Source organism: Stegostoma tigrinum, chromosome 17 (genome assembly GCF_030684315.1).
Source record: "Stegostoma tigrinum isolate sSteTig4 chromosome 17, sSteTig4.hap1, whole genome shotgun sequence".
NCBI lineage: Eukaryota > Metazoa > Chordata > Chondrichthyes > Orectolobiformes > Stegostomatidae > Stegostoma > Stegostoma tigrinum.
In genome coordinates this window covers 5,881,046-5,904,364 of record NC_081370.1, presented here as the reverse complement: position 1 = coordinate 5,904,364, position 23,319 = coordinate 5,881,046, and positions in this window count along the sequence as shown.

Below are 23,319 nucleotides of genomic sequence, written 5' to 3'. Positions count from 1 at the left end.
GGTGCAGCCTAAATATGAAGATAAATTAAACGCACATCTGGCCACTAACTTCTGACTGATGATGTAGGAAAGGCACAGAGAAAAGGCCTGGTGGGATACAGAAATCAACAGGCAGGTCATTTTCTTACAGCAGGAACCCAGGAAAAAAGCGCGTCAAGAATTGGTTCCACCAAAACTTTCAAAGAGGGAGACAAGATTATAAAGGGAATATTTCAATTTTTAGCAATTTCCTTTTTTAAAAAATTGGCATTGTTACCTTGTGTTAGAGAAATTTAGGATCCTTTCTTTGCCATAATAAGTCATAAAAGCAACATGACAGCACAACTGTGTTATTATTGTTTACTTAATATGGTTTTTGTGTAGACCCTGCAGCTGCCTATTGTGTTGTGTAATTATGGTACATGATGACTTTGTATTGACTGGAATGTGGTTGTTGTGTCTCCACTCGCACGGAGAGCTTGATGAAAAGAAAGGTAATAGGAAGTGAATCAAATAAATACCTTGTAAATACAGTAAGCACAAACGCAAACACAGAGAACAATGTAAATACAGCTCAACCATCATTATCACTGTGCCAGCATCTACATACAGGTCAAAAATAGCAAATGCCGTTTCAAGAAAAATTAGCTCCAGTGATTTGTCTGTTTGTCTATTTATTACAATTTTGAAAATAAAAGTGTTTTTGGAAAGATTTTGTTCAAGGAGCCCATCTCAGAATGTGTAGCCTTCTGATCAACATTTTTTACTCTGATGCTGAAAGTAGACCTTGAAAATTTACATTTTTTCACTTGGCCTTGACTTGCAGAACTTTCCACTGCTCTACTGAAAACAGAAAGAGAAAATAACAGTGCGTCAGCAGCGACACGAAAGGCAGTATTGCCAAAAAACTTTATCTTTTAAAAGTAACATACTATTGCAATTGTCCTCTTGTTGCAACACAGTGGTTATAAAATCTCAATATCGAGAATATATGATATTGGATGCAGTTTACCTTCACAAGTCAAATACTGAGATAATGAGCAGTCAAGACTGAGGTAATTTTTAAAGAGGAAACTTTGATGAAGGGTTGGGGCCTACATTCTGACCTGAACAGACTTTTGCAGACAAATTAAATCCAGTACTCAAGGTAATACCATTGTAATAGAGACCTTCAGTCATCACTCTGGAATCCTAACATTCACAGAGCCAGAAGAAGAGGGCACTGGTTTCCAGAATGTGACACATACCATTTCGGGATGATGGCTGAGATAGCCAATCCATTATGTTTTTAATGAATCTTAACTACAACAGAAAGGCAAGACCAAGGGATGCAAACGGATCCACAGTTTGGAAATCCTGGCGAAGCACAATCACTTTTGGCAAAGATCTATAGCTTGGGTTGTTGGTGAGGTTGTTGATTTGCTCGCCGAGCTGGCTGGTTCTCGCTCAGACATGTTGTCACTGTGCCAGACGACATCATGAATTGAGCCTCCCATACCATGTATGAACCCATACAGATCAAAACTGGAAATGGCACTACTCACCATAACGGACCAAACAGTGTAAATTCCAAGCACAGTAGGATAGCATTGCTTCACCAGAGGCTCCACTGATGATGTCACCTAGCGTGGTGACAAAATGTCTGAATGAGAACATGCCAGCTTGGTGAGCAAGTCAACAACCTCAAATACAACCGCACCTTTCTTTGATTCAATACTCAAAACAGTTGTCAGACTCATGAGCAAGCTGTACATTTCTCAATGCAGAAAAGAGAATGAAGATCCCTTTGACCGGAACCAGAAACAATCTGAGAACTAGCTTCTCTTACTAAATTGCAAGTTGCATGGCCTTATAGTTTGCCTGAATTCCATGGTGCAAAACTACTCCTCAATTCAATGTAACCAAAGCACCTCCTCAACATAAAGTTGCCCCTCGTTTTTCAGCTTGAATGAAGAGCAATTAACCAATGTGTAGACAAAACTAGGATTGTAAACTTTTATAATCCTAGCCCCACCACTAATAATTCTATGTATAGGCCAAAAAATCCTTCTTAGAATCACATCTCAGGAAAGTGTTGCTGTAAAACACAATCAATGATCAAGCTGCCTCTATGGCTCTGCTGATAATGATGATGTGGAGGGACCAGTGTTGGACTGGGATGGACAAGGTCAGAAATCATATGACACCAGGTTATAGTCCAACAGGTTCATTTGAAAACACAAGCTTTCAGGGCCTCAACCTGAAGAAGGACTGAAGCTCTGAAAGCTTGTGTTTTCTAATAAGCCTGTTGGACAATAACCTGGTATCGTGTGATTTCTGACTTTGTCTGCTGATAACGGCAGTATAACACTGAAATATACAGACCAAGCAGATCCCAGCTGTAGTGCCTGTGTAACAGAATTATTGGTATTCAATTAGTGGCAGGGATGGGATTAGGTTACGAGATAACCCGAAAAACAGTGAGGCCGCTTAGTATTCAGTATATGTGCTTTCAAGCATGCAAATTCAAGTATACCCTATTTTACTGTGATGCCCCCATGGTTAAATTGCCTGGTGAACTCACCAACAGTTTTAAAGAATAATCACTTGGATACAGTACAGAAGCACATAAAAGTACCAGTGTCTTAAATGAGAGACAGCTTTACAAAATCTTAAGAAAAGAAGCAGAGGAACTTTATCAGTTGTTATAATTAGTGTGACACATCATCTAGGGAAGAAACAAAAATGAGCATTCTGCCAATTTTATAAAATGCAAGAGAGGGGAGAACGTTACCTGGTCATTGTGCATAAGTAATAGGCAAAAGTTCTGAAAGAACAACTACTTTCGCAAACACATCCCACAAGGACAATAAAACCAATGTTGATCTGTGTGTAGGGAAAAAGAAGTAAGAAAGCATTACCACCCTGATTCAATACTAAATGCAAGGTTGAGCATTTTTATGTAGGGAGTGAGTTTGGCTAGTCATCAACAGATTGAGAAGATAATTATCCGATTATTACTTTCCTCTCAAAATCTATTATTCAACATCTTCCATATTTCAAAGTTTCATTCTCCCATCTATTTTTCTTATTTCCCCAATGTATATTTAATCAAATCATCAAAGATATATGTGAGAAGGAAAGAGTACAAATTTCTGCTTTAGGCACTTTTTCTAGTCACATCTTGTGAAATCATCTATCTGAGCAGCAATTTTTTTTAAAATCAGAAAAGGTGTAAATTATTTTTTCTAGACAGTGACAATTCCAAACAGTCTACCAATAGTTATTGAGCTAAAAAAACTTGCTCGCTTTGAGACCTTTACCATTGGCAGGGTTTTAATGACCCACTCCCTGTGTGAGTTCTCCCTCAATGCTCTGTACCCTTGAGTTTGTTTTTAACAGATTTTTGGCTGTTCAGCCTTTCCCATCATTTCCCATCTGTTATTTTGCATGTCCATATAAGAACTACTTCAAAGGGAAACACTCAGAAAACAATCCAGAAACATGTCAGCAAAGCTTATCAATAATCCTGTCACTCTCAAGTGTAAAGTAAAACAGGTCACTGCAGTTTAACCCGAAATCCTCTGCCACCAAGTCAAAACAATGGTTCCCCACAATCTTTAGCCACATCAGTTTAAAGTAAAAACATGTTACTTAAGCGTTCCCAAAAAAAACCTCTGCCGTTCTTTGCAGAGAGAAAACTTCCAGCAGTATTTTAAGTACAAAGTTGGCCTTTTTCAAATTACTCTCTGACATTTATAATGACACTCAACTCAGTTGACCTCTCTGTGTGTGCAAATTTTGCAAAGCATTTCACCAATGACTTATTTTTCCATGCAGTCTGGGAATTGAATCACACACTCAGTCAGCCAGCAAGATCAGAGTATAGTATAACTCAATGAGCAGAAAGAAAAGAACTAAGTAATACGCTACATGTGCTATGCCTTTCTAATATTACAGTACTTTGTCAAACATAAGCAATCCCAGAATATCATGGGATTGGCCATATGGAATAGGCCCAATTTTTGTAAGGAATGGCAAAGGGGAGAAGGGAGACTCTAACAGAAGTATAAATAAGTAAGACCATTCAGCCCATCTTATCTGAAAGCACCAGCACAATGTTAAGCTGTATTTGCTCAATTATTGCTCTGTAGCCCGGGAAATAAATTCCATTGGCAAAATTTTCCCAAGATTTAGCAAAGTGTCAATTTCAGGGAATTTCCATGGTGGGCTTCTCTCCATGAGCTTGATCAAATTTTCTCCCGTAAGTTGATGGTGCTCACCCCATTAAGTACGTAGCATCGCAATAGCTTGTAAAAGTGTTCACTGGTGGCAGAGTCTTTCAATATCATTCTCAAACTCCAGCCACACTATTCCCACATGCAAGGATCTCTGAGGTATGTAGCTGAGTGGCAAATTGGCGGCCTGGTTCACAGATAGGGGCAATAAGGTCCTGCAGAATGGGATGGAGAGACCTCTCCTCTTTCCACAGTGCCACCGAGAGGGGACAGCGGCACCAGATCCTGTCAGCCCAGTCCAGTTGCCACCTGGGTCACACTCTGGGTGCGCTAGCAGCCATTTTTCATTTTCACGACACACCTATCATTTAGAAGAGCCTGGAAGGCATTTCCCCGCACATGCCTCATAGCTTTCTAAACCTTTCCTATCCATGTATTCGTCCAAATGACTTTTAAATGTTGTTAATGTGCCTGCCTCAACCACTTCTGCTGGCAGCTCATTTCTATACGTGTATTGCCCTGTGTGTAAAAAGCAGTTGCCCCTCAGGTTCCATTTATTCTTTCCCCTCTTACCTTAAACTGATGCCATCTAGTCCTTGAATCCCCAACCCTGGGACAAAGAGTGTATTCACCCTATCCATGCCTCTCATGATCTTATACATTTCAAGAAGATCCTCCCTCAGTCTCCTACGCTCAAAAGATAAAAGTCCTAGCTTGTCCAACCTCTCCCTATAACGCAGTCCCTTGAACCCTGGCAACTTTCTTGTAAATTTCTTCTGTACTTTTTCCAGTTTAATAACATCCTTCCTATAGCAAGGTGACCAAAACTGAACACAATACTCCAACTGCAGCCTCACTAGCATCTTGTACAACTGCAACATCACTTCCCAACTTCTATACTCAGTGCCCTGACTGATGAAAGCCAGTGTGCCAAAAACTTTATTTCACAGCCCTGTCTACCTGTGATTCCACTTTCAGAGAACCGTGCACCTGAACTCCAAGGTCCCTCTGTTCCACTACGCTCCTTAAGGCTCTACTGTTCACCATGAAACTCCTAGCCGAATTTGACTTTCCAAAATGCAACACCTCACACTTACCTATATTAAACTCCATTTGCTATGTCAGTGCCCACCTCCAGTCCAACCAGCACCCCTCCACTATTACTCTCTGCTTCCTACCATCAAGCCAATTGTGTATGCAATTTGCCAGCTCATCATGGATTCCATAAAATCTAACTTTCCAGAGCAGCCTATCACGTGGAACCTTACCAAAGGCCTTACTGAAATCCATACAGATGATGTCTACTGCCCTGCCCTCACTTCATCAAAGAATCTTAACAAATTTGTCAGGCATGATCTCCCAAGCACGAAGCCTCGCTGATTACTCCTAATCAAATCCTGTCTTTCCAAATGCATGTATATCTCGTCCCACAGAATGTTCTCCAGGAAATTACCTACCACAGATGTTAGGCTTACTGGTCTATAGGTTCCCAGCTTTTCTTTGCAGCCCTTATTGAATAAGGGCACAATATTCACTGCCCTCCAGTCTTCCGGCACCTCACCGATGGCTGACGATGATGCAAATATAACAACCAGGGTCCCTGAAATTTCTTCTCTAGCCTCTGACAAGGTTCTTTAATATATCTGGTCAGGATCAGAAGATTTATCCATCTTCATAAATTCTAATACTTCCAACACCTCCTCTGCTGTAATATGGACTGCCCCCAAGATAACGCCATAAACTTCCAAGTTCCCAAGCCTTCATGTCTTTCTCCACAGTAAGCACAGAGGAGAAGTATTCAGTGAGGACCTTGCCGGGAGGCTGGGGAGACATGCAGGATCAGTAGGATTGTCATAGTGGAGAATTTTAATTTTCCTAACTAACACTGGGACAGCTATAGTGGTAAGAGTTTAGACGGTGTGGAATTTGTTAAATGTGTTCAGGAAAGTTTTCTCAAGCAGCATGTAAAGGTTCCTATTCAGAAAGGGCCAAAACTTGACCTATTGTTGGGAAATAGGATAGATGATAGTGGGGTACCACTTTGGGACCAGTGATAATAGTTCTATTAATTTTAAAGTAGTTATGGAGAGGCACAAAACTGGTCCAGAAGGTTCAAGTTCTAAACTGGGGCAAGGCGAATTTTGATGGAATTAGCCAGGAGCTTGCAGGGGTTGATTGGAATAGTTTGTTTGCAGGCAAAGGGACTTCTGGCAAGTGGGAGGGCTTTAAAAGCGTGATATTAGAGTTCAAGGTCTATATGTTCCTGTGAGGGTGAAGGGCAAGGTTAGCAGGAGCAGGGAACCCTGGAGGACAAGAGATATTGAGACTTTGACCAGAAAAAAGGAGGCATGGCTCAGGTACGGGCAGCTGGGATCAAGGGAATCCCTGGAGGTATGTAGGGGATGCAGGAGTTTACTGAAGAAGGAAATCAGGAGGAAGAAAAGCGGGCATGATATAGCTTTGGCTGAGAAGTTAAGGGTGAATCCAAAGAGGTTCTTTAACTAGAGAGAGAATAGGACCCCTCATGGACCAAAGTAGACATGTATGTGTGGAATTGCAAGAGATGGGTAAGGTAATCAATGAATACTTCTCCTCTGTGTCAAATGACCCTGGGCCAGAAAGTTTAAAGGGAGTATTCTTCATCAAGTGAAAGGTGACTGCCATTGGTCAGGGGGTCCTGACAGTCAGTCAGTGACATAATTGCATCTCATTCCAGAGGCATGGACATGGTCAGTCGGGTGCTTGGGGAGTCAGGATTCATTGGGGATCATGGTTAATCGGCTGGTGGGCAATCTTGCAGGTCAAGCTCAACCAGTCCAGGGATTAGCAGTACTTCAGTTGGGGAGCCACACAGAGATGAGGCAAGATCTTGCCTATTGTCAATTTGTGCTGTTGCTTCAATAGGTCAGAGGGCAGTGGAGCACAGTCAGTTCTGAAGCTCAGTGCACTGAAAGTCAAGGTGGGGGGGGAAGGGTATGGATATCAGAAACCACTGCCATGATGTAGATGACATGGGATTGGAGGCAACATGCTGGGGTATAGAGGTACTAATAACTATGGGTCAACTGTCTTTGCCACCCTGGGCAAAATCCAAAAGAACTGCAGGTGCTGGAATCTTGGAATAATTATTGTGGACAGATGTAAGTGTTCTGCAAAGTGGTCCAGGGGCTCAAGCATTATTGGGTGACTCCTTCGCAGAACACCTGAGTTCTATCTACAAAAATAACCTTGAGCTTCCTGCCACCTGCCACATCCAGCAGACGGCGATGAAGAGAGAGCAGCATCACTCTCGCGCATACAATAGAGTCTGGAAGCAGTCACCCGCACTGAAGAGCAGATCGCCATGGGCCTGCTATCAAACATGGCTGAGTGCATCTTAGGTAAGGGTTTTAGTGAGGTGGTCACACCTAAGGTGCAGCTACAGAGTAGCTGGGTGTGAACAAGGAAAGGTAAAAGGGAGAGTGCAGGAATCCTGTGTGGCCAATTCTGCTCAAAAACAAGTATACTGTGTTGGAGAGATAGTAGGAACTGCCGATGCTGGAGAATCTGAGATAACAAGGTGTAGAGCTGGCTGAACATATACAAAACAAAAATTTTCTGGAAAAGGGTCTACACCCAAAACGTCTGCTGTCCTGCTCCTCTGATGTTGCTTGGCCTCCATATACCATGTTGGATCCTGTTGAGGGGACGAATGACTACTCGAGGAAAAGCTCCAGTAGCCAGGTCGGTGACACTAAAACTGGCTCTGGGGCCCAGTGGGAAAGGGTAAAGGTAAACAGGACCTTAGTGATAGGACACTCGATTGTTAGGGGGAACAGACAGAAGATTCTGCGGCTGTAAATGGGAATCCAGGATGGTGTGTTGCTTCCCAGGATCCAGGGAATCTCGGCTGAAGAACCTTCTCAAGGGGGAGGATGAGCAGCCAGAAGTCATTGTGCACGTTGGCACAAATGTCACGGGTAGAGATAGGGATGAGGACCTGCAGAGTGATTATAAAGAACTAGGAAAAAAAGTTAAAAACCAGGCTCTCAACGGTGGTAATCTCCAGATTACTTCCAGTGCCACGAACTAGTGAGGGTAAGAACAGGAGGAAATGGCTAACAAATTGGTGCAGAGGACAGGGATTCAGATTCCTGGATCATTGGGATCTTTTCTGGGGCAGAGGTGAGCTGTTCAAGAGGTATGGGTTGCACCTGAACTAAAGGGGGAACCAATATCCTGGCAGGCTAGTGCTGCAAGGGAGGGTTCAAACTAGATTGGCAGGGGTGGGGATCCTCAACAGCAGGGAGGCAAGTGCAAGGCTGGAGGGAGATACAGTGATCAGAAATAGCGAGTTGGAGAGACAGGTCAGGCTGGAACAGGACAGGAAACAAAAAATGCCTGTTGCATTAAATTGTATCTATTTCAATGCAATAGGGCTGATGGGTAAGGCTGGTGAACTCAGGGTGAGATTAGGTATGTGGGGTTATTACTGAAACATGGCTAAGGGAGGGACAGGACTGGCAGCTTAATGTGCCAGGGTACAGGTGACTTGGGTGGGACAGAGGGGGAGGGGGAGTTGTATTTTTGATTAAGGGGAATGCCACAGCAGCAGTCAGAGATGAAGTAACTGAGGAATCATCCAGTAAGGCCTTGCAGGTGGAGTTTAAGAAATAAGAAGGGGGTGGTGACCTTATCAGGGTTGTTCTATCGGCTCCCAAAAGGTCACCTTTCTCTTGATGAAGAATACTCCCTTTAAACTTTTTGGCCTAGGGCCATTTGGTGGAAAAATGTTCAATGTGTTTGTTGTGTAAACTGCTGACACAAGTTGCAGCTGTGACATTGATATAACATGGTGCTGAGCGACAACATGCCCTTCCCACTGACTGTTCATTGCAGACAATCATTATAATCTGCATGGATTTCTATCTTTGCAGAAAGTCAAAGCACACAGAAATCCTATGAGCCTATGACTTCTCAATGAAAGGCCACAGAAAGGTAAGACATATATGCTGCAAACACGCAAGTGGGCAGTTACAGAAAGGAGTTCGAACCCCTCTAATAATTAAAACCGAAACTCACCTCACCTCATAATCTGTTATGAACAGGTTTTTGAATGAAATGAACTCCTGACAATCACTCTATAGTCAACAAGTAACAATTTATTTATCTAACAGTGAAAAAATTACCAGAACTACTAATAAACTGAATAATTCCTCCTTAACTACTAACTATTCCCTAATAAAACAAAATTATAATGACATGCTGGTCCAATAAATAAAAGTACCACTTATACAAACCAAAGTAATCTAAAAAAAAGTTAAAACTTAGACTTTCAAAACTAAAGTCAGGATGCATCTTCTGGAATGTTCCATGTCCTCCCTGCTGATCCTTAGCCAGGAACGCCATTGAATTCTGTTATCAGAAACATCTATTTCTGCTCAATTCTGATTTCAAGAATATTAGCTAAGAGTGCCATGGTAGTTTATAGATGGTGCTTAATCAGAGACCTTAAGGATTTCTGTGACAGCCAGAGTTTTACTCTTCTGACGGCAGTTTGCTGTCGCCCTGGTTTTCAAAAACCCTCTTCATGTATACCGTTAATGAAATGTGAGGCTGGATGAACACAGCAGGCCAAGCAGCATCTCAGGAGCACAAAAACTGACGTTTCGGGCCTAGACCCTTCATCAGAGAGGGGGATGGGGTGAGGTTTCTGGAATAAATAGGGAGAGAGGGGGAGGCGGACCGAAGATGGAGAGAAAAGAAGATAGGTGGAGAGGAGAGTATAGGTGGGGAGGGGATAGGTCAGTCCAGGGAAGACGGACAGGTCAAGGAGGTGGGATGAGGTTAGTAGGTAGGAGATTGAGGTGCGGCTTGGGGTGGGAGGAAGGGATGGGTGAGAGGAAGAACAGGTTAGGGAGGCAGAGACAGGTTGGACTGGTTTTGGGATGCAGTGGGTGGAGGGGAAGATCTGGGCTGGTTGTGTGGTGCAGTGGGGGGAGGGGACGAACTGGGCTGGTTTTGGGATGCGGTGGGGGAAGGGGAAATTTTGAAGCTGGTGAAGTCCACATTGATACCATTGGGCTGCAGGGTTCCCAAGCAGAATATGAGTTGCTGTTCCTGCAACCATCGGGTGGCATCATTGTGGCACTGCAGGAGGCCCATGATGGACATGTCATCTAAAGAATGGGAGGGGGAGTGGAAATGGTTTGCAACTGGGAGGTGCAGTTGTATATTGCGAACCGAGCGGAGGTGTTCTGCAAAGCGGTCCCCAAGCCTCCGCTTGGTTTCCCCAATGTAGAGGAAGCCACACCGGGTACAGTGGATGCAGTATACCACATTGGCAGATGTGCAGGTGAACCTCTGCTTAATGTGGAAAGTCATCTTGGGGCCTGGGATAAGGGTGAGGGAGGAGGTGTGGCAGCAAGTGTAGCATTTCCTGCTGTTGCAGGGGAAGGTGCCGGGTGTGGTGAGGTTGGAGGACAGTGTGGAGTGAACAAAGGAGTCACGGAGAGAGTGGTCTCTCCGGAAAGCAGACAGGGGTGGGGATGGAAAAATGTCTTGGGTGGTGGGGTCGGATTGTAGATGGCGGAAGTGTCGGAGGATGATGCATTGTATCCGGAGGTTGGTGGGGTGGTGTGTGAGAACGAGGGGGATCCTCGTTGGGCTGGTTGTGGCGGGGGCGGGGTGTGAGGGATGTGTTGCGGGAAATGCGGGAGACGCGGTCAAGGGCATTCTCAACCACTGTAGGGGGAAAGTTGCAGTCCTTGAAGAACTTGGACATCTGGGATGTGTGGGAGTGGAATGCCTCATCGTGGGAGCAGATGTGGCGGAGGCGGAGGAATTGGGAATAGGGGATGGAATTTTTGCAGGAGGGTGGGTGGGAGGAGCTGTATTCTAGGTAGCTGTGGGTGTCGGTGGGCTTGAAATGGACATCAGTTACAAGCTGGTTGCCTGAGATGGAGACTGAGAGGTCCAAGAAGGTGAGGGATGTGCTGGAGATGGCCCAGGTGAACTGAAGGTTGGGGTGGAAGGTGTTGGTGAAGTGGATGAACTGTTCGAGCTCCTCTGGGGAGCAAGAGGCGGCGCCAATACAGTCATCAATGTAACGGGGAAAGAGGTGGAGTTTGGGGCCTGTGTAGGTGCGGAAGAGGGACTGTTCCACGTAACCTACAAAGAGGCAGGCATAGCTGGGGCCCATGCGGGTACACCCACCTCCCACCTCCTTGACCTGTCCATCTTCCCTGGACTGACCTATCCCCTCCCTACCTCCCCACCTATACTCTCCACCTATCTTCTTTTCTCCCCATCTTCGGTCCGCCTCCCCCTCTCTCCCTATTTATTCCAGAACCCTCACCCCATCCCCCTCTCTGATGAAGAGTCTAGGCCCGAAACGTCAGCTTTTGTGCTCCTGAGATGCTGCTGGGCCTGCTGTGTTCATCCAACCTCACATTTCATTATCTTGGATTCTCCAGCATCTGCAGTTCCCATTATCACTCATGTATACCGTTGATGGCTTGTCAATTTTCTTATCAGAATTAAATTCAATTGATTTTCAGCCTCTAAAGTGCCTGGTTTAAATTAATTAGCTGATATTCAAGCTGGTTGCCTTAACATCAAAACAAGCTTAAGTTTCCAACCACACAGCCAATTGATGCATATGTTTCAATTTCAGAAGTGTCTACATCTGCACCTACTTGCAGACATTTTTGTCTAAATCTCCAAGCTTAAACGCATCACCTCTTAAAAGAACTACGCACTCTTCCTCCCTATCATTTTTTTACACAAAAATTCTAACTTCTTGCCTTCCAATTCACAAATACTCTCCAAGGCATAAAGTGAGTTCGTGCTCAGAATCCTGTGCTGCACCCTGTTATAATGGATGAGATGAGTGGCTGTCCTTGCATGGAAAATGGCCTAGCAGCAGCATTGCAAAGTAAGACATCAATGAGCAACAGCAGTAAAGAATCAGAGAATCCTTACAGTTTGGAAGCAAGCCATTCAGCTCATTAAGTTCACAACAACCCTCCAAAGAGCATCCCACCCAGACACATCCCCTAACCCTATCCTTGTAACCCTGCATTCCAATGGTTAACCCACCTAACGTACATGTGCCTGGACACTAAGGGCAATTTAGCATGGCCAAGCCACCCAACCCACATACCATTGGACTGTGGGAAGAAACCAGAGCAACTGAAGGAAACCCACATAGACCTGGGGGGAATGTGCAAACTCGAAACAGACATTTGCTCAAAGTTAGAATTGAAGCCGGGTCCTTGGCACTGTGAGATGTCAGAGCTAACCACTCACAGAGCCATTGTGCAGAAATAAGTGTTACTCTACATGAGTCGGAAACATGCCATGATAATGTATAGGCGCTGGTATATGTCCAATAGAACATGGAGCAGTACAGCACAGGAACAGGCCCTTCAATCCTCCATGCCAATCTAATCCAATCCCATTGCCTATATCTCTGTAGTCTCTGCCTGTTCGTGTGTCTGTCTAATTGCCTCTTAAGTGTAGCTAATGTATCTGCTCTGCCATTCCCCCAGCAGCACCTTCCAGGTAGCTACTATTCTCTGTGAAAGAAACTTGCCTCACACATCTCATTTAAACATTCCCACTATCACCTAAAACCTATGCTCCCTGGTATTTGACATTTTCCAGCCTGAGAAAGAGAGTTTGACCATCTACCCTATCCACTCCTCTCACAATTTTATATACTTTTCTCTGGTCATTCCTCACTCTTCTGAAAACAATCTAAGTTTTTCCAACCTCTCCTTATAGCAAATATGTTCCAATCCAGGCAACATCCTGATAAACCTTTTTTGCTCCCTCTCCAAAACCTCCACATTCTTCCTATGGTGTGGTGACCAGAACCGCGCACAATACTCCAGATATTGAGGAACAGATAGACACCTGGAGAAAATGCCAGAAAGCTGCAGTTATTCTGACTCTGTCAAGAATTGTCACTAACCAGCTTCTCTCCGCTGCCTAAGAAAATAGCAATCCCAATGTGAAGATAGCAAGACCAGATATTGATGAAAATAATTGTTAGTTACAATAATGAGATATGACTAGGTTCTTTGCCACCCACTCGTGAAATTCTCACCTAGCCATTAAACCTTGAGCAGAAAATGTTAAGAATCTCAAGTTGAATTATACCAAAAATTAGCTAAGTGTCAATTTCCTGAAGGGTTTCACTGCATGTGCTCGAGTGAGTTATCTCACACAAGGTTATGTATCCAGATGGAGGTTGGTACAATCGCAACATTTAAAAGGTGAGTATATGAGTAAAGAAGGGTTTAGAGGGATATGGGTCAAATGCTGTCAAATGGGACCAGATTAGTTTAGAATGCCATGGTCGGTATAGATGAGTTGGACTGAAGGACCTGTTTCCATGCTGTGCAGCTCTATGGCTCTATGTGCTATGTGTCTACTGCACCACACTCATGCTAGCTTGCATGCTCCATCTACGGCATTGCTCACCGTTGCCTGGATCTTCCAGCTTTCCTGTTGCCAGTACCATACTTAAAGCCCAGGAAATAACATGGAAAAAGTTCTGAGGGCACATGGGGTACAAGTGACATCGCACTGTGAATAAAATATCGCAATCAGGAATACATTAGCACTGACGTAGCTGCTGTAAAAGCTGCAGATGCTGTCTGTCCTTACAGTCACTCTACTTAATGTCCACTGAAACATAAGAACTTGCCTATGAAGGCATCCTATATTGTAGGGTGCTTATAAAGTTATTATTTCTAATTTTTATTAAACAACAGGAAAAGCATTAACAATCACAAGGAGCAGCACGGTGGCTCAGCAGTTAACCCTGCTGCCTCACAGCGGTAAGGACCTGGGTTCTAGCCTCGGGTGACTTTCTGCATGGAGTTTGCACATTCTCCCTGTGTCTGTTTGGGTTTCCTCCCACAGTCCAAGGATGGGCGGGTTTAATGGATTGCCATGCTAAATTGCCCATAGTGTCCGGGGATATGCAAGCTAGGTGGATTAGCCATGGTAACTGCAGGGTTGCCAGGGTAAGATTAAGGGGTGTGTCTGGTTGGGATATTCTTTGCAGGGCCAGTGGGCTGAATGGCCTGTTTCCACACTGTAGGGATGCTATAAACACATTTTTAAAAACAGCTTCCTTTACTGCAGCGGTTAAACAAGGGCCAATTGATTTTGAGAAACAAGCTTGCAGCCGATGAATGATTGCTTTGCCCAACTCACATCTTCTGGAACTGGATGTCAATTAAGTGCTTTCTGGCTCACAGTTCCTGACTCTGCATGATCAAAGTAATGTTCTACCTCCTCAATGTCCTCATACCCTCCCTCCCTCCTCGCAGCATCATTCACATTCCCTCTTCACCTGCTCCAGTTGAGCAGAGCACAGCATGTGGGGGTTAGGTGGCACACTCTGTACTATCATGACCCTCGCCCAGTCCAATCCAAGCACCAGAACAGTATCTTCAGATAGCTAATTGCCAGCTCCACGATGGCCCAGTTTCTGCGGGAAGTCAGCAACATTTCCAAAGTTGACTTGCAAACTTGTCAGGGGGAAAAGAGGTGTAATCCTGCAACAGTAAGAAACTATACACTTTTGTGGTCAAGACTTGAGATCCCACGCAGGTCCCTAGAGTCTCCATCAAAGCAGCTGGTTGCATGAAAATGTAATGCAGCTGTCACCTTGGCAATCATTGGGATAGAATGGCCACCCACTTGTTCAAGCGCTTCGGCAGTGGGCATAGTTCGCATCCCACTGGCTGTCCTACCTCCTTTTGCACATTGAGAGCTATCTTATTCTGGAATCAGAGAAGGGGAAGGGTTGAATGAGATGCAAGTGGCTGGCATTGCTGTTAGCACTGGTGCAGGTGGGGAAAGGCAGCAAGGCTTCTAAAGTGAGAGAGGAGGCAGTGCAATGGCTGTGCAGGGTTAGTAGCATGGGGGGGCTCGGGTGGACAAAACCCAAGTGAGGAAGGATGTTTCAGGCAATTGTGAGAGCAGTGGAGGATAGGCCTTAAAGGGAGCTGGGTGCAGTGCAGAGTTAGGATGAGTGTGAGGTATCAGAGAGAAGATGGTGCCGAGAGAGTGGAGAAGGTCATGGACATTTTCCCTATGCTGCCGGGTATCCCACTAGTTGGCTGAGGACATATGAACAGGATGGCAAGCTGGTACGGTCTGGTGTTATGGCTTCCTTTGCCAGTCCTGCAGGAAGAGGATGAGCCTCCTCAGTGCCACCAGGACCTCCAGGCTCCTGCCTGTGAAGCAGAACACCAAACGCCTCTCATCAGCATGCCCAGGGCAAACGTCATAACTGGCACCGATTGGCCAGATGCACAATAGCTTTTTAAAGTTGGCACAGGTGCCAGGAATGCCAGGATATCCCAGCAGTGGTGAGTCCTTCCTGCTGTGGCAGAGGGGAAAATTGAGGCAGCATCGGTTGAGAAGGATGTCCCTGGGAATATAAGCCAAAAAAACCCTCTCGACCTCACAGAGAGGAACGCTTAATGAAATTTATTAAAAATGACACTTAGCCAAAAGATGGCAAGATTCAGCCAACTGTCACTTAACCCATAGAACATAGAACATAGAACAATACAGCGCAGAACAGGCCCTTCGGTCCTCGATGTTGTGCAGAGCTGTGAGCTAATCTAAGCCCATCCCCCTACACTATCCCATCATTATCCATATGCTTACCCAAGGACTGTTTAAATGCCCCTAATGTAGCTGAGTTAACTACATTGGCAGGCAGGGCGTTCCACACCCTTACCACTCTCTGAGTAAAGAACCTGCCTCTGACATCTGTCTTAAATCTATCACCCCTCCTCGTACAAGCTAACGTCATCATCCTCGGAAAAAGACTCTCACTTTCCCCCTATCTAATCCTCTGATCATCTTGTATGTCACTTACGATGGCAGAAAGTCACAAGATATTTGTGTTCCATCTAACTCTGTGAAAATCAGTGCCATTTTCCTTTCGATCATGTGGGTGCACCTTTAAGGAGCAATGGGTGGGCAGCACCACGTCCAGGCTCCTCATTGACAACTATGTCCATGTGTTTGTGTTGTGAGTGCAGGCTGCTGAAAGGTCATCCAAAAATCGATATTGGTGAGCCTTGTCCAGCCGAAAGGTGAAAGATAATTTCCTTTAAATTGATGGTTAACAGTCTCTCACGCCACACCAATTCCCCCACTGCCTAGTGTAAAACCAGGCAGCAGGTAACCTAGAATTCTGGAACACTTCATCACAACTGGTCACTAATGCTGCCCATGACGGAGCATTTTAACAAGAACGACTGTAAAGTTGAAGACTTTCTCTTTTCTCCTTCATTTTTCTGCCTTTATATTCCACGTTCTGGCTTATTTTTCTGTGTTTTAATCTTGCACTGGAAAGTGGTGACACTACACAACACTTTTCACTATAAAACAAATAAATCAGATCAGATCTTTGGGCTTGAAGTCTGAGGCTAAGTCCTGATACTACAGGGTCAGAGACACTCTCTCCAGGTGAAGCATGAAATAATTCTTGGTTTACCTCTTCAGTGAACTGTAAATTAGCTTCAGAGATAGTAGGAACTACAGATGCTGGAGAATCTGAGATAACAAGGTGCAGAGCTGGATGAACACAGCAGGCCAAGCAGCATCAGAGGAGCAGGAAGGCTGCCGTTTCGGGCCTAGACCCTCTGTCAACCTTCCTGCTCCTCTGATGCTGCTTGGCCTGCTGTGTTCATCCAGCTCTACACCTTGTTATCTCCGTAAATTTTCTGGTGTTTTCACCTCAGAAAATGGACGCAAGTTTGACAATGTACTAATGACTTGCTCCTGGTGATCTTTGTCCATCCAACACCAACAGCTGGACGTATTAGCAGGAGAGTAATAGCATGGGTGGCTAGGATACCCTAAAGCCAACTTGTTCCATTGGGCACTACTTAAAGGAGAGATGCGTCATAGCTGAAGCAACTTTTTGGGAACTGGGTTTAAAGAGGATCTGACCTGAGAAACAGTGAGGAATTCCACATCTCATTTCAGACAGGGTCCAAGGGATATAGGCACTGCACTGGAGGTGTTTGTGGTGGGGTAGATAGAAAGGAGATGGCCACTTCTGCAGAAGGGAAGGAAAGAGATCCTCAAAATACAAGATTAAAAGACAGTGTGAGCAGAAAGCCATTGTGGTCGATGCCAGGAACTTAGCCCCAAGATCTGGTGGTAGCACTGTAGTCTGAGTGAGCCCACATAAAATATCAAAAATGGAGAATACATCTTTAAATGGAATATCGTGCCAACTGCACCCAAAGTTTCAGTCATCACAGCACCATTAATCAGCTACCCAGAGTCCCCAAATATGATTCATTCTCAAGATTCCCTTTGGAAAGAACTGAGGATGGCATTGGGGTGGCACAGTGGCTCAGCAGTTAGCACTGCTGCCTCACAGCACCAGGGGCCTGGGTTTGATTCCAGCCTCAGGTGACTGCCTGTGTGGAGTTTGCACATTCTCCCCGTGTCTACGTGGGTTTCCTCTGGGTGCTCCAGTTTCCTCCCACAGTCCAAAGATGTGCAGACTGAGTAAAGAACCTGCCTCTGACATCTGTCTTAAATCTATCACCCCTCAATTTGTAGCTATGCCCCCTCGTACAAGGTAACGTCATCGTGGATCGGCCATACTAAATTGTCCGTAGTATCCAGGGATGTGTTGATTAGGTGGGTTATAGGGGGATAGGTCTGGGTGGGATGCTTGAAGGGGCAGTGTCGGCTTGTTGGATCGACAGGCCTGTTTCCACACTGTAGGGATTCTAATCTAATATATCAGCACTAGCTGGGTGCTCTCAGAACTGTACCTGGTTAGCATCTTGGAAAGCCCCATATGACTAGTAATTTGCATATAGTCAGGAAGGAGAGATCCCATCCGGAGTGAGACACAGCCCCAGTAAGTATATAGTTTAGGGAATATGAAGGCAGCGTGGGAATAGAACTGGTAAATCTTTTTTTTTCTCCACATTAAGAGATTCAAATTCAGTATAGTAGTTACAAGGTTAATAGGTAGCAGATTCAGCTGAATGAAGGACAGTCAATCACCTCAAATTTAACTAGGGCCTCAATAGGTGTTAAATAAAACTGAAAAAACTGCAGATGCTATGAATCAGGAACAAAAACAGAAGTTGCTGGAAAAGCTCAGCAGGCCTGGCAGCATCTGTGAAGGAAAAAACGGAGTTAACACTTTCGGTCCAGTGACCCAAAATCCTGAGGAAGGGTCACCTGACCCAAAATGTTAATTCTGTCTTTTTCTTTACAAATGCAGTCAGACCTGCTGAGCTTTTCAGGCAACTTTGCTTTTGGTCCTCAATAGGTGGTGAGTACTGTTGAAGTTGAGCTCGTGTGAGTCGCCTCAATATGATTGAAAAGCATTGTTAGTTACTTACAGTCCCCGTTGACAGATATTCACCCTTCCAGCTGGATCGCTATCAACTCTGTCCAACTGCTCTTTTCTCTCTTTGGGCTCGATCCTTTATCCTATCATTTACTCCCTACCTCATCCCCCTCCCTAGCTTCTGCATAGAACTGATGTCTTCCTAGCTACCATTAGTTCTGAGTCACCAGACCCAAAATGTTAACTTTGACTTTTTCTTCACAGGTCCTGCCAAACCTGCTGAACTTTTCCTGCAACTTCTGTTTTTGTTGCTATTGAGAAGCAAGCCTGTTACAGCCCTCTTGCCACACAATACTAGTGTCCTTGTTCATAAGAATTGGGAGGTGTGGGTTCAAGTCCCACCTACTCCAGAGATAACATCTCTGAAACATATTGATTATGAAAAATGGACTAATTATTTTTTTAAAATAAGTAAGGTACACATTGTCAGGAAGGAGAGATCATATCTAGAGGGAGACACAGCCTGAGTAAGTATATGGTTTGGGGAATCTGGAGGCAATGTGGAAATTTGGTGCAGAGCAGAAGAGATGTTTTTAAGGCCTTTTACAGGATAACTTAAAGCCCAGGATCAGGGGCCGAGTACAAAAGAAGAAGTGGCATCATGGGAAAACAATACAAAAAGTTCTGCTGAGGGATTAAATTAAAAAATAGAACCAAAAAGATAATCTCTGAACTACTACCTGAGCCACAAGCTAATTGGCACAGGGTCAACAAGATTGTAAAAAAAAAGAAAAGATGGGAGAAATGGGTTTAAATCTATAGGACATTGGCACCTGTACTGGGAAAGGAGGGAGGTGTTCCAATGGGACAGGCTCCATCTGAATCATGCTATATAACTAGGATTATGGATGGAGCTTTAAATTAAATGGTGGGAGGGTTCATTTGCTTGTTATGAAAATGGGGGTGGGCTCAGCAGCGGTTATTAAAAGTTTCCAGAACAAGAAATAGGATAGACAGTATGGAAAGGGTTAGGAATCTAACTTCCGGCACAGCAGATAAGTGTCAGCTATGAGAAGGGAGCCAGTTAACATAGGGCCAAGAATGCTGTAATTATATGCACACAGTCTACAAAACAAGGTAAATGAGCTTGTAACACAGATTGGAATTGATAAGTATAAAGTGGATCTCAAGAGACATGGCTGCAAAGGGATCAGGGCTGGGAATTAAATATGTAAGAATGCACATCCTATTGAAAGGATGTGCAGGTGAGCAGAGGGGGAAAGGTTGCCTTGTTGGTAAGAAAGAAAATTAAATTGATCACAACCGTGATGTGTGCAAGGAGCAGTGCTGGGCCCATTGCCTTTTGTCATGTATGTAAATGATTTGGATGTGAACTCAGGAAGTATGGTTAGTAAGTTTGCAGATGACACCAAAATTGGAGGTGTAGTGGACAGTGAAGAAGATTACCTCAGAGTACAATGGGATCTTGATCAGAAAGGCCAAGGAGTGGCAGATTAGATAAATGTGAGGTGTTGCATTTTGGAAAGGCAAATCAGGGCAGGACTGAGATACCTGGTGCTAAGGTCCTGGCAGATTGCTGATCAAAGAGATCTTGTAGTGCTGGTTTGTAGTTCCTTGAAAGGAGAATTACAGGTAGGCAAGATGTTTAGTATGCATCCTTTATCCCTTAAGGACATTAGTGAACCAGATGGGTTTTTCCAAACAATCAATAATGATTTCAATATTACATCTTAATTCCAGACTTCTTTTTTATTGAATACAGATTCTACAATCTGGGATTTGAACCCAGGTCCCCAGAACATTACCTGTGTCTCTGGAGTTACAGTCCAACAATTGCCATTGCCTCCCCATTTTTACCATCTTTACATTCAGATCATGGATGAATTTTCAATTGGTTGAATGGACAAATAAGTTGAAAGGATAGATTAATATACAACAAATTCTTTCATGCAACTAGGGGTAATCTTTATCAGAGTTTACGCTGCAGCTTACATGAGTAGATGTTCAGGAGTGCAGGTTATGATTCCTTGAATGTAGAGTCACAGGTAGACAGGATAGTGAAGAAGGCATTTGGTACAGTTGCCTTTAATGGTCAATGCATTGAGTATAGGAGTTGGGAAATCATGTTATAGCTGTACAGGATATTGGTTAGCCCACTTTTGGTATACTGCATTCAATTCTGGTCTCCCTGCTGTAGGGAGGATGTTGTGAAACTTCAAAGAGTTCAGAAAAGACTTATAAGGATGTTTCCAGGGTTGGAGGGTTTGAGTTATAAGGAGAGGCTGAATATATATTAAGGTGAGATGGGAAGGATTTAAAAGGAGCTTAAGGAGTAACGTTTTCATGCAGAGGGTAGTATGGGTATGAAATGAGCTGTAGGAGGAATTGGTGGAGTGGGTGGGTATATGATTAGGAAGGGTTTAGAGGGATATGGGCTAAAGGCATGGATGAGTTGGGCTGAAAAGTTTGCTTCTCTACTCTACAGCTTAATGACTTCATGGACTCTCTGGATTACCGTACCTGAGATACAAGTAGTAGTTATCTATATAATTTTACCTATTTAAATATCACAGGAAGTTGAATGCATGGCTCAAAGATGGATGTAGGTGAAATGGGTTTTAATTGATGGGGCACTCACCGATCACAAATTATGAAGGAGGACGATAAGTAAGTCATTTACACTATGAGCCATTCAAAAACTATATGGTCTACCTAACTCCACTTTCCTACCCGCCTGTCCCCCTCATTACCCTTAACTCTCTTGAAAATCAATAAATCGATCTAATTAGCCTTAAATATGTTCAACGATGCAGCCTCGCCTCTTGGCTCAGGAAAAACATTCCAAAGTCCAAGGCCCTCATTGCAAGGATTTGCATCTCATCTTCATGATAAATGAGAAATCCTTTACTCTGAAGGTGTGTCACCCTCCAGATTCCCCCAAGGGAGGAAACATCTAGTCAGTATCTCCCTATCAAACCACTGTGAATCATATACAACTAAATGAGGCCACCTCTCTTTCCCCCAAACTCCAGTGAGCAAAAGCTCAGCTGGCACAACCTCATCAGATGTCACATATCCCAGCAGCTGTTGGACAGCTTCCTTCCCAGCATTTGTCAGAAAGGCCTCGTGCACCAAGACCATCACAGCCTGCTTGTTTTTCCTATTTTTTCTTCTGCTATCCCTGCGTCTGTCTCAGGTCAAACTTTGCTTAACGACTTCCAGCCCCTCCACTTTAAGAAGTGATAGGTGGCTTTAAAGTGTGGTAGGTTGGTTTGAATTTGTGCTACTCTTTCTATGCTCAGGCATCATGTCATTAAGTGGTGCGTCTAGCATTGGCTGTATGTTACATCCACTTAAAAGACAAGTCAGCACGAAATGTTTGCATTGCTAGCATCACAATGGACAAGTGCCTTAATTCTGCAGCTGTGCCCTCAGATCCTAGTCTCTCCAAGTGGAAACATCTTCACCCATTCCACTTTATCCGCGCCTCTGAGTATACTGTAAGTTTCAATAAGATACCCTTCATCCTTCCAAACTCCATCAAGTACAGTCCCAGAGAACACAACCACTCCTCATATGACAAACCCTTCATCCCTGTGATCATTCTTGTAAACCTCCCTTGGACAGCCTCCAACACCAACACATCCTTCGTTAGATACAGGGCCTGAAGCTGCTCACAATATTCCAAATGCGATCTGACCAGAGCCTTATACAGCTTCAGCAGTCCATCCCTGCTCTTGTGTTCTAGACCTCTTGAAATGAATGCTAACATTGCATTTACCTTCATCTAGAAAGGAATAATTTGATTAGGGATAGTCAACATGGTTTTGTGAAGGGTAGGTCGTGCCTCACAAACTTTATTGAGTTCTTTGAGAAGGTGACTGAACAGGTAGATGAGGGTAAAGCAATTGATGTGGTGAATATGGATTTCAGTAAAGCTTTTGATAAGGTTCCCCACGGTAGGCTATTGCAGAAAATACAGAGGCATGAGATTGAGGGCGATTTAATGGTTTGGATCAGAAATTGGCTAGCTGTAAGAAGACAGAGGGTGACGGTTGATGGGAAATGTTCATCCTGGAGTTCAGTTACTAGTGGTGTACCGCAAGGATCTGTTTTGGGGCCAATGCTGTTTGTCATTTTTACAAATGACCTGGTTGAGGGCGTAGAAGGATGGGTTAGTAAATTTGCAGATGACACTAAAATCGGTGGAGTTGTGGATAGTGCAGAAGGAAGTTGCAGATTACAGAGGGACATAGATGAGCTGCAGCGCTGGGCTGAGAGGTGGCAAATGGAGTTTAATGCAGACAAGTGTGAGGTGATTCACTTTGGAAGGCGTAACAGGAATACAGAGTCCTGGGCTAATGGTAAGATTCTTGGTAGTGTGGATGAGCAGAGAGATCTCGGTGTCCATGTGCATAGATCCCGTGCATAGATCCCTGGTAGGGTTGATAGGGCTGTTAAGAAGGCTTACGGTGTGTTAGGTTTTATTGGTAGAGCGATTGAGTTTCGAAGCCATGAGGTCATGTTGCAGCTGTACAAAATTCTGGTGCGGCCACACTTGAAGTTTTGAGTACAGTTCTGGTCGCCTCATTATAGGAAGGATGTGGAAGCATTGGAAAAGGTGCAGAGGAGATTTACCAGGATGTTGCCTGGTTTGGAGGGAAGGTCTTATGAGGGAAGGCTGAGGAACTTGGAGCTGTTTTCTTTAGAGAGAAGAAGGTTCAGAGGGGACCTAATAGAGATATACAAGATGATCAG